The 13,457-nt window shown below is 42.1% G+C and overlaps 1 protein-coding gene across 4 annotated transcripts in view; it reads left to right on the top strand.

The window, feature by feature from the left end:
* The window catches only part of APBA1 (amyloid beta precursor protein binding family A member 1), a 244,730-nt gene that overhangs the window by 143,701 nt on the left and 87,572 nt on the right, over positions 1–13,457 (top strand). The gene's annotated exons all lie outside the window — the stretch shown is intronic.

The raw sequence follows: 13,457 nt of genomic DNA, 5'->3' as shown, positions 1-13,457 counted from the left end.
GAGCAGGTAACGGCAACCCACTCCAGTATTCTTGCCTAGAAAATTCCATGGACAGAGGAGCCTGGCGGGCTGCAGTCCATGGGGTCACAAAGAGTTGGACATGACTGAGCATGCACAATAGAAATTATACATACATGTAAATTATACATATTTTATATAAATTACATTTTAAATCCATATTTAATAAATATTTAAGTAATGGAATTTTTCATATACTTTATTTTTTAGAGCAGTTTTAAGTTCTCAGAAAAATTAAATGGGAAGTACAGAGAGTTCCCATAAACCTTCTCTCACATATATGCATAGTCTCCCCCACTAACAACCTCCCACAGCAGAGCAGTACATTTATTACAGTTGATGAACCTACATTGACACGACATTATCACCCAAAGTCCACAGTTCACCTTAAGACTCACTTTTGGTGGTGTACATTCTGAGGGTCAACAAGTATATTTTTTATTCTTGTTCTTACTGCTACATTAACACACTACCAGCAATCCTGCGAGGTAGGTGCTATTATTACACCCATTTAGAGAAGAGGAAGCTAAGGTGCATAAAGTTAAGTGATTGGGCCAGGGTCACATAGCTAGTGAGTGTTGGAACTGAACTTGAACCTAGCAATGTGACTTCGGATACGTTCCTAACTGCTGTGCTGTACTACCTCTGATTTGGTTCCCTGATCCCTGGGGTTCTCTATACTCTTCCCACTCCCCCTCCAGGTGAGCAAAAAGGGCTCTCTCAGTTCTTACTTACCTGGCTCTCCCAGAGCCTCGCTGTCTGTTTGAGGAATCTTTGAGCAGCTTCTGTTATTCTCTGCAGCAGGAAGCCTGGGTGCTGAAGAGCAGGGAGATGTGGGTTAGCTGTGGCTGGAGCCTAATGGTTATCAGTGAGTAGGACAGAAGGGGAAAGGGAGGGTGAGGCGGGACGTGATGGAGAGAGGAGAGGAGCAGTACAGCAACACTGGCCTCGGGGACATGGAGGTCTGAGATTAAAGGACAGCAGTGAAAATTAGGGGAGGAAAGAACATGGGACCAGTTCCTTCAAGAGACCAAAAACCAGACAGTATGGGACACTTGGTTCCAGGTTATGACAACAAGCAGGCTTTTCACTCATTCATTTATTTGTTCATAATCTCCTGTTATTTGGAGGGAAAATTCTGATAACTGGAAGGCCTTTCATTTGTTGAACAGGGTGGTGGTATATACTTTTGGAAGAGCTTGCACACAGATTTTCCAACAAAAGAAAAGGAGAGAGTTTAGGAAGCCTGGACGGAAGATCTAGAATTGTACTGTACAGTGTAGAGGACACAGGGCTATTGAGATGGGTGTAAGTATAAAATTCACTTATATATGAATTTTGGTGACTTAGGGAATAAAGAATGCAGACTGTCTTAGTAATAATTGTTTATATTGGACATATGTTGAGATAATATTTTTGATATATTTTAAAGATTAAATATATTATTAAAATTAGTGGTACATTCTTTACCTTTTTTAAAAAAAATGTGATTACTGGAATTTTTAAAATTACCTATGTGATTTGCAATATGTTTCTACTGAACTGTGATGATCCAGAGGAAAGGGATAAGAACCACAAAGACTCAGGACCATTAGGGGAAAATTCACGAGAGGGAAGCCCTATAGCTAACAACAGAAAATTAATTGATGAGGTTTTGGAAGGGTAATCGGTGTGCTGTGCAGTGTAGAATCTCACCTCAGTCTTCCCTATGAAATCTTCAGTAAAATCTACATTATTTTAAAAATTTGTTTATCTATTTATTTTTGGTTGTGCTGGATCCTTGTTACTGCTCAGGCTTTCTGGTGCACAGGCTTCTCACTGCAGTGGCTTCTCTCGTGAGCACAGGCTCTAGGCGTGCAGTTCACCAGCTCAGTACTTGCAGCTCCCAGGGTCTAGAGCAAAGTGGTTGTGGTGCACGGGCTTAGCTGCCCGGTGGCATGTGGAATCTTCCTGGACCAGCGATTGAACCCATGTCCACTACATTAGCAGGCAGATCTTATCTACTAGACCACCAGGGAAGTCCCAATTTTAAAATAAAATAAATTAAAAATAATTCCTTTTGGAGAAATTCATGAATTCGCTTGAGGTGACTAAAAGCCTCCAGATCCTAAAAAACTGTTTGAATTTCACTGGTCTACATTTGGGACCTAAATGAAACCAGTAAATTAGAAATTCTGAGAGTTAGATACTCTACCTCTTTACATTCTAGCCAGCATGTCCAAGGAACTCTTAAGAGTTTCCAGATTATCTGTGAATCATTTTTAAGAGAAAGTGGTTTTCTTCTTTCCCCACTTGATGGTTTTTTCCCTGTTAACTTGTGCTAATGTGACTCAATTGAGAGAGTTGATTGTCCAGGGAGGCTTTGAATCAGTATGAGATTTCTGGCTCATCAAATTCAAACTCAAATCATCACCAATGTTGCCACCTAATAGTTGCTTAATGGACTTTTGTTCTTTGGGTGTTGTGAAGCTGAATTGTCAGGGAGCGATCCTTCCTGGATACAGCTGTTTTTAATCATCTATTGTAACCCTTGCATATCAGATATGAGGCATAACGGAAAAAATGTCTGAGGACAGTGGCCAGAATGCCTGATGCTGTCTTCTTGTGAATAAAAAGAATGTCAGAGACAAGAATTTGATTTGAAGCTTCATAATTAGGACTGTGGCTGACATTCTGGCATTAATTTTTGGGAAGGAAAATGTTAGAGGAAGTTACAGAAAACTTGAGGGAATAGAGAGAAGCAAGTTAACGGACTTCCTAATGAGCCAAATAATTTATAAAAGTGATATTAGCAGTAAGTTTGAGATGATATCGTCTCAAAGGAAGGACTATATTTTAATGAATTACTGTTCAGTTCATCCTGAGCCGGTATTTCCCGTTTCCAGGATGAAGTAATGAGCCTCTGAAAACTAACATGGCTGAACTGATTTCAGAGATTTACTGTCTTTAACATGAAAGTGTGGTGTGTCCATGGCTTTCTGTATAATAACAGAAAAGAAATACCAGGAAAATGGTTCAAGTTGATTGTCACTGGCGATTAGTACCCCAGAAGTGAATGTCGTGTACCACAGAGATAGTAAATGCAGTGGAGGGCGAGGAAAGGAAGTTATGTATGGGGCATGAAAAAGAGGGATTATAATGAGGGGAAAATGCCAATTTTGTGTAACCCGCAGTAAATATGGATTATGTGGCTATGGCTGATTTTATACCAGGGTCATTTCCCAAAAATTCAGATAGACTTTAAATCAGCTTTGATTTCCAGACAATGTCCCTTGAGTTTTCTATAAAATTTACAAGATTTTCCCTCTGAGTTTGCATGATTGTCTTAGGCTTATTTCATGCATTTTATTGAAATCAAAATGATAAATGAATGATTTGATTGTTAGAGTGTTAGACAAAGAGCCAGGCAATCAGGTAATCTGCATCCATTCAGAATTTTCTCTTTCATCAAAGGCTGGATTGTGATCAGAGCTTTGAGGTCGGAGTGACTAAATTCATCCAAGTGAGTGAATTAATTTTCCTGCCTGTTTGGTGTTAGCCACAATTATACAGATTTCAAGGTGGATGAAAATAATGAACCTGTTTGTAGCCATCACACAAGAATGTATTGCTTCAAATGGCCTCAGTTCCTCTGTTTACTCTGCAAGGATAAAAGCAGATGTGAAAAATGTGGCCATTGGCCAAAACAATATTTAAAGCCCTCTATTGGAGTAGATTTCAGAGCCCAAACAGAGTCTTTTTAATAATCTTGGCTGTCGCATATCTTCATTCTTTAGGGATGGATTTGTATTTGGAGATCATCAAACAGCATTCACAGCCATATTTTGTAAATAAAGTGGAAGATAAATTTGGATGACACCCTCTGAGGTCAAACATCAGATGTGACTAGATATGACTATAGAATATTGAAAACAGTTTGCTGGTAGCTTCAAATACCTCAAATTAACTTTGAAATCAGTTCCAATAAAGGAGTGGCTAAAGTATTTTGAGCAAAGACAGTGCCCTTGGAACATGTAAGTATAGCATCTGCCAAGGTGACTATTTCAAAAGGGATTACACCAATTTAGATGTTTGTTTAAAAAAAATCAATCGCATCACTTTATGAGTGCAGTGCAATGTAATAGGAAGAACAGCAAAAAGCCAGAGGGATCTACCTTCACTTCTTCTGGCTCTGAGTGGCCTTGGACAAGTTATTTAAGCTATCTTAGCTTCTGCTTCAAAATTAGCAATTGGAGATAATAATTCCCACTGAGGCTGTTGTGAGGGTTAGAAATATAGTATGTAAAACACCAGAGAAGGCAATGGCATCCCACTCCAGTCCTCTTGCCTGGGAAATACCATGGGCGGAGGAGCCTGGTAGGCTACAGGCCATGGGGTTGCGAAGAGTTGGACACGACTGAGCGACTTCACTTTCACTTTTCATTTTCATGCACTGGAGAAGGAAATGGCAACCCACTCCAATGTTCTTGCCTGGAGAATCCCAGGGACGGGAGCCTGGTGGGCTGCTGTCTATGGGGTCACACAGATTTGGACACGACTAAAGTGACTTAGCAGCAGCAGCAGCAGCATGTAAAACACCACATATATTGGCCTACATGTAGTACAGCATTTGTGATTATTTGATGGATTTATTTATACCCAGCCTGCTTCAAAATTGATTAAAGGGAGCTTAACTGTATGTTTTCCACCCCTACATAGTTTTATTTAGGAAAGGGTAATATTAATAAATATAAGTAAGCCATGTGCCCTAGTCATTTATATATATATTTTTTAATTTATTTATTTTAATTAGAGGCTAATTATTTTACAATATTGTATTGGTTTTGCCATACAGCAACATGAATCTGCCACGGGTGTACACATGTTCCCCATCCTGAACCCCCCTCCCTCTAGTCATTTATATTAACTTATTTTGCTTTTTAAAAATTCTGTATTGTTTGCTCAATACTAACTATAATGTGTAAGAAAATGCAGTAATGGATGTTGAATAACCCTTACAACATATCAGACATTGTTCTAAGTATTATATATATATATATTAATTTGTATTACCCAGTAACCATCAGTGGCTCCGATGATAAAGAATATGCCTACAATGCAGGAGACCCAGGTTTGATCCTTGGGTTGAAAAGATCCCCTGGAGAAGGGAGTGGCAACCCACTCCAATATTCTTGCCTGGAGAATTCCATAGACAGAGGAGTCTGATGAGCTATATATAGTATGTAGGGTCACAAAGAGTCAGACACAACTGAGCAACTAACACTCATTCATATACTGGACTACCTGGGTGACTCAGACGGTAAAGAATCTACCTGCATTGCAGGAGACCTGGTTTGATCCCTGGGTTGGGAAGATCCCCTGGAAGAAGGCATGGCAACTCACTCCAGTATTCTTGCCTGGAGAATCCCCATGGACAGAGGAGCCTGGCGGGCTACAATATATAGGGTCACAAAGAGTCAGACATGACTGAGTGACTAAGCACACATACTGGTTTTAGAAATGGTAAAATGGGAGCATTTTCTGTGATTAAGTCATTCAAAGTCAAAGAACTACTAAGTTGAAAGATGAAACTAGAATGCAAATTCAGGCAGTCTTTCACCCACACCTGTCTCCTTAACCACTACCTGCCAGCCTGCCTGCTAAGTCACTTTAGTTCTGTCTGACTCTTTGTGAACCTATAGACTGTAGCCCACCAAGCTTCTCTGTCCATGGGATTCTCCAGGCAAGAGTACTGGAGTGGGTTGCCATACCCTCCTCCAGGGGATCTTCCCGACCCAGGGATCGAACTCACATCTCTTGTGTCTCCTGCATTGGCAGGCGGGTTCTTTACCGCTAGTGCCACCTAGGAAGCCCCTTAACCACTAAAATACCTCATTAAATATAGTGAGTGACAAGAAGATCTATTAGGGATAAACCTGGTATTTAAAAACTAATAAGCACCATTTATAGCCAACTCTTGTAAATAAGGTGGGGGATAATCCTTTAAAGTCAAAAGTCAATATGACTACATATTAGAATAGAATATTGAGAACAATTTTCTGGTAACCTCAAACCCCATAAATTAACTTCAAAAGTTGTTCCTGTAAAGGAGTGGCCAAAGTGTTTCGAGCAATGGCAGTGGCCTTGAAACATGCAAGTATCGAGTGTACCATGGCTTGTTGAGAAGGCCCAGGACCCACTAACCTGTGCTGGGCAGGTGCTAGAAGGCAAATTCAGCTACAGTATGGTCAGACATGTAGTCCAGCAGGTAGTCCACTATCTCTAAGGGATCAACGAGTGGCCATCCAGATAAGTCATTGGCATTCTTAATCCAAAAAAAGAGTGTCTAAGGTGGTGAGGCAGCCAACATTGGAGCAGTCTGTCCACAGAGAAAGAACACAAGTCCCTGAATGGAAGATCAGGAAATAGGAAGATCCACCAGAGCTTTCCATTGGCCAAACCCAAAGAGAAGCCAGAGGAATAGGGAACCGTTGATGCAGCCCAAGGAGGCCAGCCTTGCAGGGAACAGAGTAGGGAAGGGAAGGTGCAGAGTGAATCTGGAGAGAGAAATGGAAGATGTCCAACCCCCGTGTCTTCATCAAAGATGCACAGGGTCAAGGATACAGCCCTGAATTCCAACCACAGAGACCTCACCCTGGTTGACATCTGGTACTCAGCTCACTTTGAAACCATTACCAATACAATCTGCCAAGCCATAGTTCACAATTTCAGGCACAAGGATATCAGAGAAAACAAAATAATAATTTGTTGAGGCAAGATAACTCTATGTGAGGAGGCTTTTTCTGACCATGTGAGCTTGTTTAAACTGACAATGATTTTAGGAAGGTGAATGTGTATTCCATATCCATCTTGGCTCCCAGTATCATTAAATTTAATTTCTGGATGATTCAAAGGAGATTACACTTTAATGAATTCTAGTATTTTATAGGGAGAAGGCAATGGCAACCCACTCCAGTACTCTTGCCTGGAAAATCCCATGGATGGAGGAGCCTGGTGGGCTGCAGTCCATGGGGTCACTATTGAGCGACTTCCCTTTCACTTTTCATTTTCACGCATTGGAGAAGGAAATGGCAACCCACTCCAGTGTTCTTGCCTGGAGAATCCCAGGGATGGCGGAGCCTGGTGGGCTGCTGTCTATGGGGTTGCACAGAGTCGGACACGACTGAAGCAACTTAGCAGTCTTTTATATTTCTGGCTTTTATCTGACTCTTATAAATAGATGTGTTTTGTTTAGAAAAGCTGATGATTTGAGTGGGGTTCTTGATGTCCTTTGGATTCCATAGTAGATGCTTCATGACTGATTTCACTCATGGAAGGGAAACCCATTTATACAGTTGGGAAGGTAGATAAGAATACCTGGGTATTCCTATTCTCTCATCTTTTTTTTTTTTCCTTGAATGAAAACCATTAATCTCCCAACCTATGCCAATTGTGTGTGTATGTGTGTCTACATTACATATAGGACATAATCTTGATCAGCAAGCCATTTCTATGGAAATTATCAGTGATCGTCTCAGTGTCATTGACGGCCCTCCAATGGCTTGATGTCAGACGTCATGTTGACTGGAACAGTATGTGTGCAGGTGGATTAGGACAGGCTGCCTGGAGAATCCCATGGACAGAGGAGCCTGACAGGCTACAGTCCATAGGGTCACAAAGAATCGGATATGACTGAGCGACTGAGCACTCATGCATGCATGCAGTCCCAAGATATAGGACTTCCCTTCCAACTCCAGCAGGGGAAGACAAGCAACATTCATTAAGTCCATGAGAAGCATTGTACTCTTATACTTTAAATACATGCAAAAGTATAAAAACTTACATAAATGGAATCGTTTTGTTCATTCTAGCTTTTTCAGAGGAAAGAACGGCCAGTACAGACTTTCTTCTTCTTCTCCCACTCTTCTCCCCTCCACCTTCGTGTGTCTTCCCTACAACTGCATCACTGCTCCCCCCTCCCCCTGTACACACAGAACTCTCCAGATTAACAAGCTTGTATCATCCCTTTTGCTACCGTTTACATTTCATTTTGTCTTCAGTCTGACTACTGAACTACTAAAACTACTTCTGAATGTGTTAAAAGGGACAATCTACTGGAAAGTCTTCTGAACAACTACATAAGGACAGATCAACCAAAGTAATTTATAGCCTCCCCTTCTTTTCATCCCAAACCAGCATGAGCCTTAGCTAATGTTATGAGCTACCTGGGTTCAACTGCTGAATCATGAAATGCTTTATTTCTAAATGGTGTGCTGCAATGGATTCCCTCCCTTTATTCACTTTTTCCAACTCAGCTGTAGAACATTCTAGAACCAGGAGCCAGAAAGCCACCAGTGCTTCACTACAACTTGAATTCCCTGACTCCTGCAGCCAAGATGCCACAGCACCTCCTTTTCATGTTACCTGGTCGTGCCTGCAGAGGGGTCTGCCTTGCCTGTGTCTTCCAGGTCATCCAGCCTTTTTGTAGAAGGGGAGGGATTCTCTTCAACCAGCTGTAACTCCTCCCTTCTACTCTCCCAGCCTCCGGAGGCACATGGGTCATAATCAAGGACTCTGGCTAGGTAATGGCAGTCATCGCTTAAGCCTTAGTTCCTAGGACTTTACCAGCTGTGAAATCCAGAGCCTGTAAGAACAGCAGCACTTACATGATTCACAAAGGTGATGCAGTGGTTGTTGTTTTAACTCTAGCTTCCTTCTGTAGCTTGGACCTGTTTCTGCTTTGCAGTCATCACCAGGTATTACAATTACTGAAGCTTGTCTGCCCCTGAAGGCTGGGACCATGGTTTAGAAACTTGCATCCCCCTCACCTTGTACAGTGCCTGCTACTGGATCAATGCCCTCAAATGCAGGCAAATGTTGAATCACTGGAGTTCTTTGGGCACGTAAAGCATCAAAAGAAGATAGAGAAGGTTGCAGGGGTGGATGAGGGCAGCAGAGATTCAAGATGGAAAGAAGAAATGAATTCTCAAAAGGCTAGGAATCCAATGTCCAAAAGGCCCCTGATATTGAAAAGTGGGAAGATAATTATTTTCTTTTTAATCACTAACAATTTATTGACTACCTACTATGTTTCCTCTGTACTAGGCACTGGGGAATCAAAGATAAATGACCTGTGCGCTTTTCTCAAGGATTTCATATTTATAAAGAATTGCTACTCAGAACAACAGGTGTTATGATATTTAGATAGAGTTCAGTGAGGATGATGGGAAGGGTTAATCAGATTGTATTATTCCGCTGCTTAAACCTTCCCCAGTACCATGCCCATGGACTGTAGCCCACCAGGCTCCTCTGTCCATGGAATTCTCCAGGCAAGAATGCTAGAGTGGGTAGCAGTTCCCTTCTCTAGGGGATCTTCCTGACACAAGGATTGAACCTAGGTCAAACCCTGCATTGCAGGCAGATCCTTTACCATCTGAGCCACCAGAGAAGCCCAGTAGCATGTCAGCGCACTTGAAATAGCTTTGCCGTGACATACCAGGCCCTGCCCTGCTGGCCCTTCCCATCTCTCCATCCTCACCTCCTACCACATCATCTGTTACTCAGTTCACAAACATTATTTCTGTCTTTGAACACTGCAAGTCCTTTCTCACCTCAAGGCCCTGCCCTTGAATCTTTACTTGGCTCTTTCTTTATCATTCAGGCCTCAGCTCCAAAATCACTTCCTCTGGCCACTATATAACCCTGTCTTCTCAGTCAGTTTCTCTGCCATTACCCTGTTTCATTTTCTTCATAAGACTTTTTGTTCTCTGATGTTATCTGATTTGTTTATTAACATAATCATTGTCTCTTCCCCTTCTCCTTCCCCTTCACCCCCATGCATTAGAATGGGGGCTTCCCAAGAACAGAGCAGCCTTTCTGGCTTGGCCACTGCTCTGCCTTTATGCCCAGAATATTGCCTGGAGGCTGGCACATAATAGACACTCATTAGGTAGAAGTGACTTCCCCTTGCTTTGGAGAAGATAAGACAGATGCACCAGCAAAAAATTATAAATGAAAAAATATGCTAGGGTAGGGAAGGCAGCCAGGGCCAGTGTCAGGACTCTGGGTATTAGACTGCAGGATACAGATGAAGCATGAAGATGAGGCTGGAGGAGAGATGTGGCTTCATTTGTTTGATGAAGCATCAGGAGTAGGACTCCAGCACCCAGAGCCTAGAGCCAGAGAGTATGGGTCAGACACCAGTTCTGCCAGGTACATGACTGGGCAATCACCTAATACCACTTGCCTCCATTTCCTCATTTTTAAAAGAGCTGACAATAATCTCTATAAAGACAATAGGAGAGTATGTTCTTCATAGGCTAGTGGGAGGATGAAATAAGTCATTATGTGGAAAATGCCTAGTAGTGTCTGGTAGATAGCTAAGCACTTTCACCATGTACTACACAGAGGAGGGTCACTGAAGAGTTTAAGAAATAGGGTTATGGGATTCAGGTTTGTATTTAGAAAGATGAGCGGGTTAGCAGTGGTAAGGATGGATCAGAGGAGACTGAGAAATTAGTTAAGGAAATAATTTTGTAGACTAGAGGGACCAAGACAATGTAGCGGCACTGAGGATGATGCGAGAGTTATTAAGACAATGGACTTGGTCATCAGTTTGGGGAAGGAGGTGAGGGAAAGAGACAAGTCAATAATAATTCCTGGATTGGGAACTTGGTGGTGCCTTTCACCTGAACAGGAAACACGGGGGTGGGGTGGGGTGCCAGGTTTGGGAGCTGGAATGGGGAAGGAGGTTGTGGAGGCATGTTTTGTTCAGCTGTGGCAGGTAGAGGTTGGGTGCCATGGGAACGCCAGGTGGAGCTACCCAGCCAGAAGGTCCCCCCACACCTTCCTGGATTGCAATACGCTGAAGTGCTTATTAGCTCTGTACTTATTGATACTTAATGCTAGTGCTTAATATTTAATGTTTATCTTTGCCTTTTAAGCAAATAGCATGAGAAATATCTTTGTCCATATCTGCATTTTTCCTTTGAGATTTCTGTAAGTAGAATTACTGGGGCAAATGTATATTACCTTTTGAAGATTTTAATTCATCTTGCCAATTTCTTTTCAAAAGGTGGTACCAATATATAATCCTACAATAACCTGGGATTCTTAACAAAAAGAAAAAGAAAACAGCTTGAGTGAGGTTTTTTAAATAAGCAAATTTGCCAGTGTATAGGGAATAGTCCTCTCGTGTGCTACCAATGGACCTGACCACCAGTGTCAGCTCCATCTTTAAAAGTTGGTAGTTGCCTTTGTCCTAGGGAATCCCTCAAATTGATGCCTGTTATTAACATGCTGCTGCTAAGTCACTTCAGTCGTGTCCGACTCTGTGCGACCCCATAGACGGCAGCCCACCAGGCTCCCCCGTCCCTGGGATTCTCCAGGCACGAACACTGGAGTGGATTGCCATTTCCTTCTCCAATGCATGACAGTGAAAAGTGAAAGTGAAGTCGCTCAGTCATGTCCGACCCTCAGCGACCTCATGGACTGCAGCCTTCCAGGCTCCTCTGCCTATGGGATTTTCCAGGCAAGAGTACTGGAGTGGGGCGCCATTAACATGCTGCCAACACTATAACCCAAACTATATTCTTGAAACCAGGATGGTTCACTCTGTGTGTGAACATTCCCCTGAAGCTGGGGAAGGGGTATAAGGACCATACACCCAGTGAAAGGAAAGCTTCAATGTATAAAAACTACCTTAGTTTAACATATTTTCCCCCAAAGAACTGTTTTTTGGTCACTTTCTTTACATGACTCAGTGTATGGACATGCACAGAAATCACATTGCCTGTGGATCAATCAGTGCTCTATAAGACAGCACTATTTCCTGGTCAGACACGATTTTAATCCAGAATAAACTAAAATCTCTTTTTGATACATATATCAATAGATTTTCATCAGGCTAGAAAAGAAAGTGCCATTTTCACTGAAAATGGAGTTTTGGTCAGTTCTGCACGTGGTTATTATGAATTGCTGGCCTGCCTCATGTGTTTTGGACAGTGGTCGTTGCATCTCTAACTGACTACACACAGCTGACACACTGCAGGGCAGTTGCCCTACCCAGGGAAGTATCTGGCGTGTTTCGTATCCCTCCATTATGAATGCTTGCTTTGTGCCCAGCAGACTTAGATTTGAATGTGAGTGTGGTTCTTACCTGTTGTCTTTTCCAGAGAGTCCTTATGAAGGAAACTTGGGTAGACTGTTCTTGTCCATGCCTTGTATGGAACTGAATATTTGTTTTGTATATTTCATGCACCACTGGAGGCCATCTAACCTGGGTGCTGTCAGCACCAATATTTGCCTCCTCTGTTACGTGCATTAACCATCTGGTCTGAACAGAAACGCGTACTTAGAAAACTTTCTTATACCTTGTCCACAGTCACCGTTCTCAGGGGTTAAATAAGAGGAAGCCACAATTTTTCAAAGACGACTGGGTCTAATTTGTATGAAGTGGGATTCTTGTCAAGGAGGAAAGCATTACGGATTGATCATCTCTGCTAAACCATAATTGTTTTCTAGTGAGTGTTAGGGGTGGATCCATCAAAGAAGGGGGTAAAGATGGTAACTACTGCTTTAAGATGAACTTGGCAGCTCCAAAATGGCCTCCTTTACAACTGGGGCTATCACCGTGCTTGAAGGAAATTGCCATCGTTACGGTGGGAGCTGAGTAGAATATAATGCATCCTAATATTAGAGTCCATTAGATGTCCCTGGTCCTACTGGGGCTTTCTACTTTTACATTAAAGAGTTCATTTCCCAGTTTTGTCCATGTGTAAAATGAGCCCCCCAAAAGGACACTAAAGAAAGTTTACACACATTGAACCCATTTACAACTGCCTTAAAATCATGGGGATCCTGCCTGTTTTTGTTGTTCTTTACATCCCCTGCAATTATTTCCATACACTGTATGCAGATTATGCTATAAAGCTATTTTAGATAAGAAGAAACCAAAATACTGAATTTACCAAATACCAAAATACCAAATTTGATAGTGGTTGAAACCAAAGCCATCTTTGCAGTCACAAGTCCCTCTGGAAATAGGGAAAGAGACATACCCGTATTTTAAAGAAGTTAGCATGTTGTAAAGTATCAGCTATAATGCTAACTTACAGAATCAAAGAATTTTAGATCCAGGGTGTATGGGGGGAGCGAATATTAGAAATTAGCTAGTCAGTGTTTTAAGTGCAGTTGTCGGAAGGCTGGCCTCTAGGGAAAAGGTGTTTCCCAGTCAGACAAGTTGGGTAACCCCTGCATCCTGTATCTTCCTCCGCTTGCATATTCACAAGGAAAGTCAACTTAAGTCAGCATCTCCCAAACTTACATGAGCAGGGAGCCTTTTTACTCTGCCTAATAGCTGTTAACATCCTGCTGCAGGAAATGAGTCCAGTCTCATGGTGGAGGTTCAGAAAATTAAACCACTTAAGGGTAGGTGACACAGCCAGTAATGCCAGGATGAG

The sequence above is a fragment of the Bos javanicus genome, chromosome 8 (genome assembly GCF_032452875.1).
Source record: "Bos javanicus breed banteng chromosome 8, ARS-OSU_banteng_1.0, whole genome shotgun sequence".
NCBI classification, from domain to species: Eukaryota; Metazoa; Chordata; class Mammalia; order Artiodactyla; family Bovidae; genus Bos; species Bos javanicus.
The sequence above is the reverse complement of the archived record's forward strand: the minus strand, read 5'-3'. Positions and strand labels throughout refer to the sequence as shown.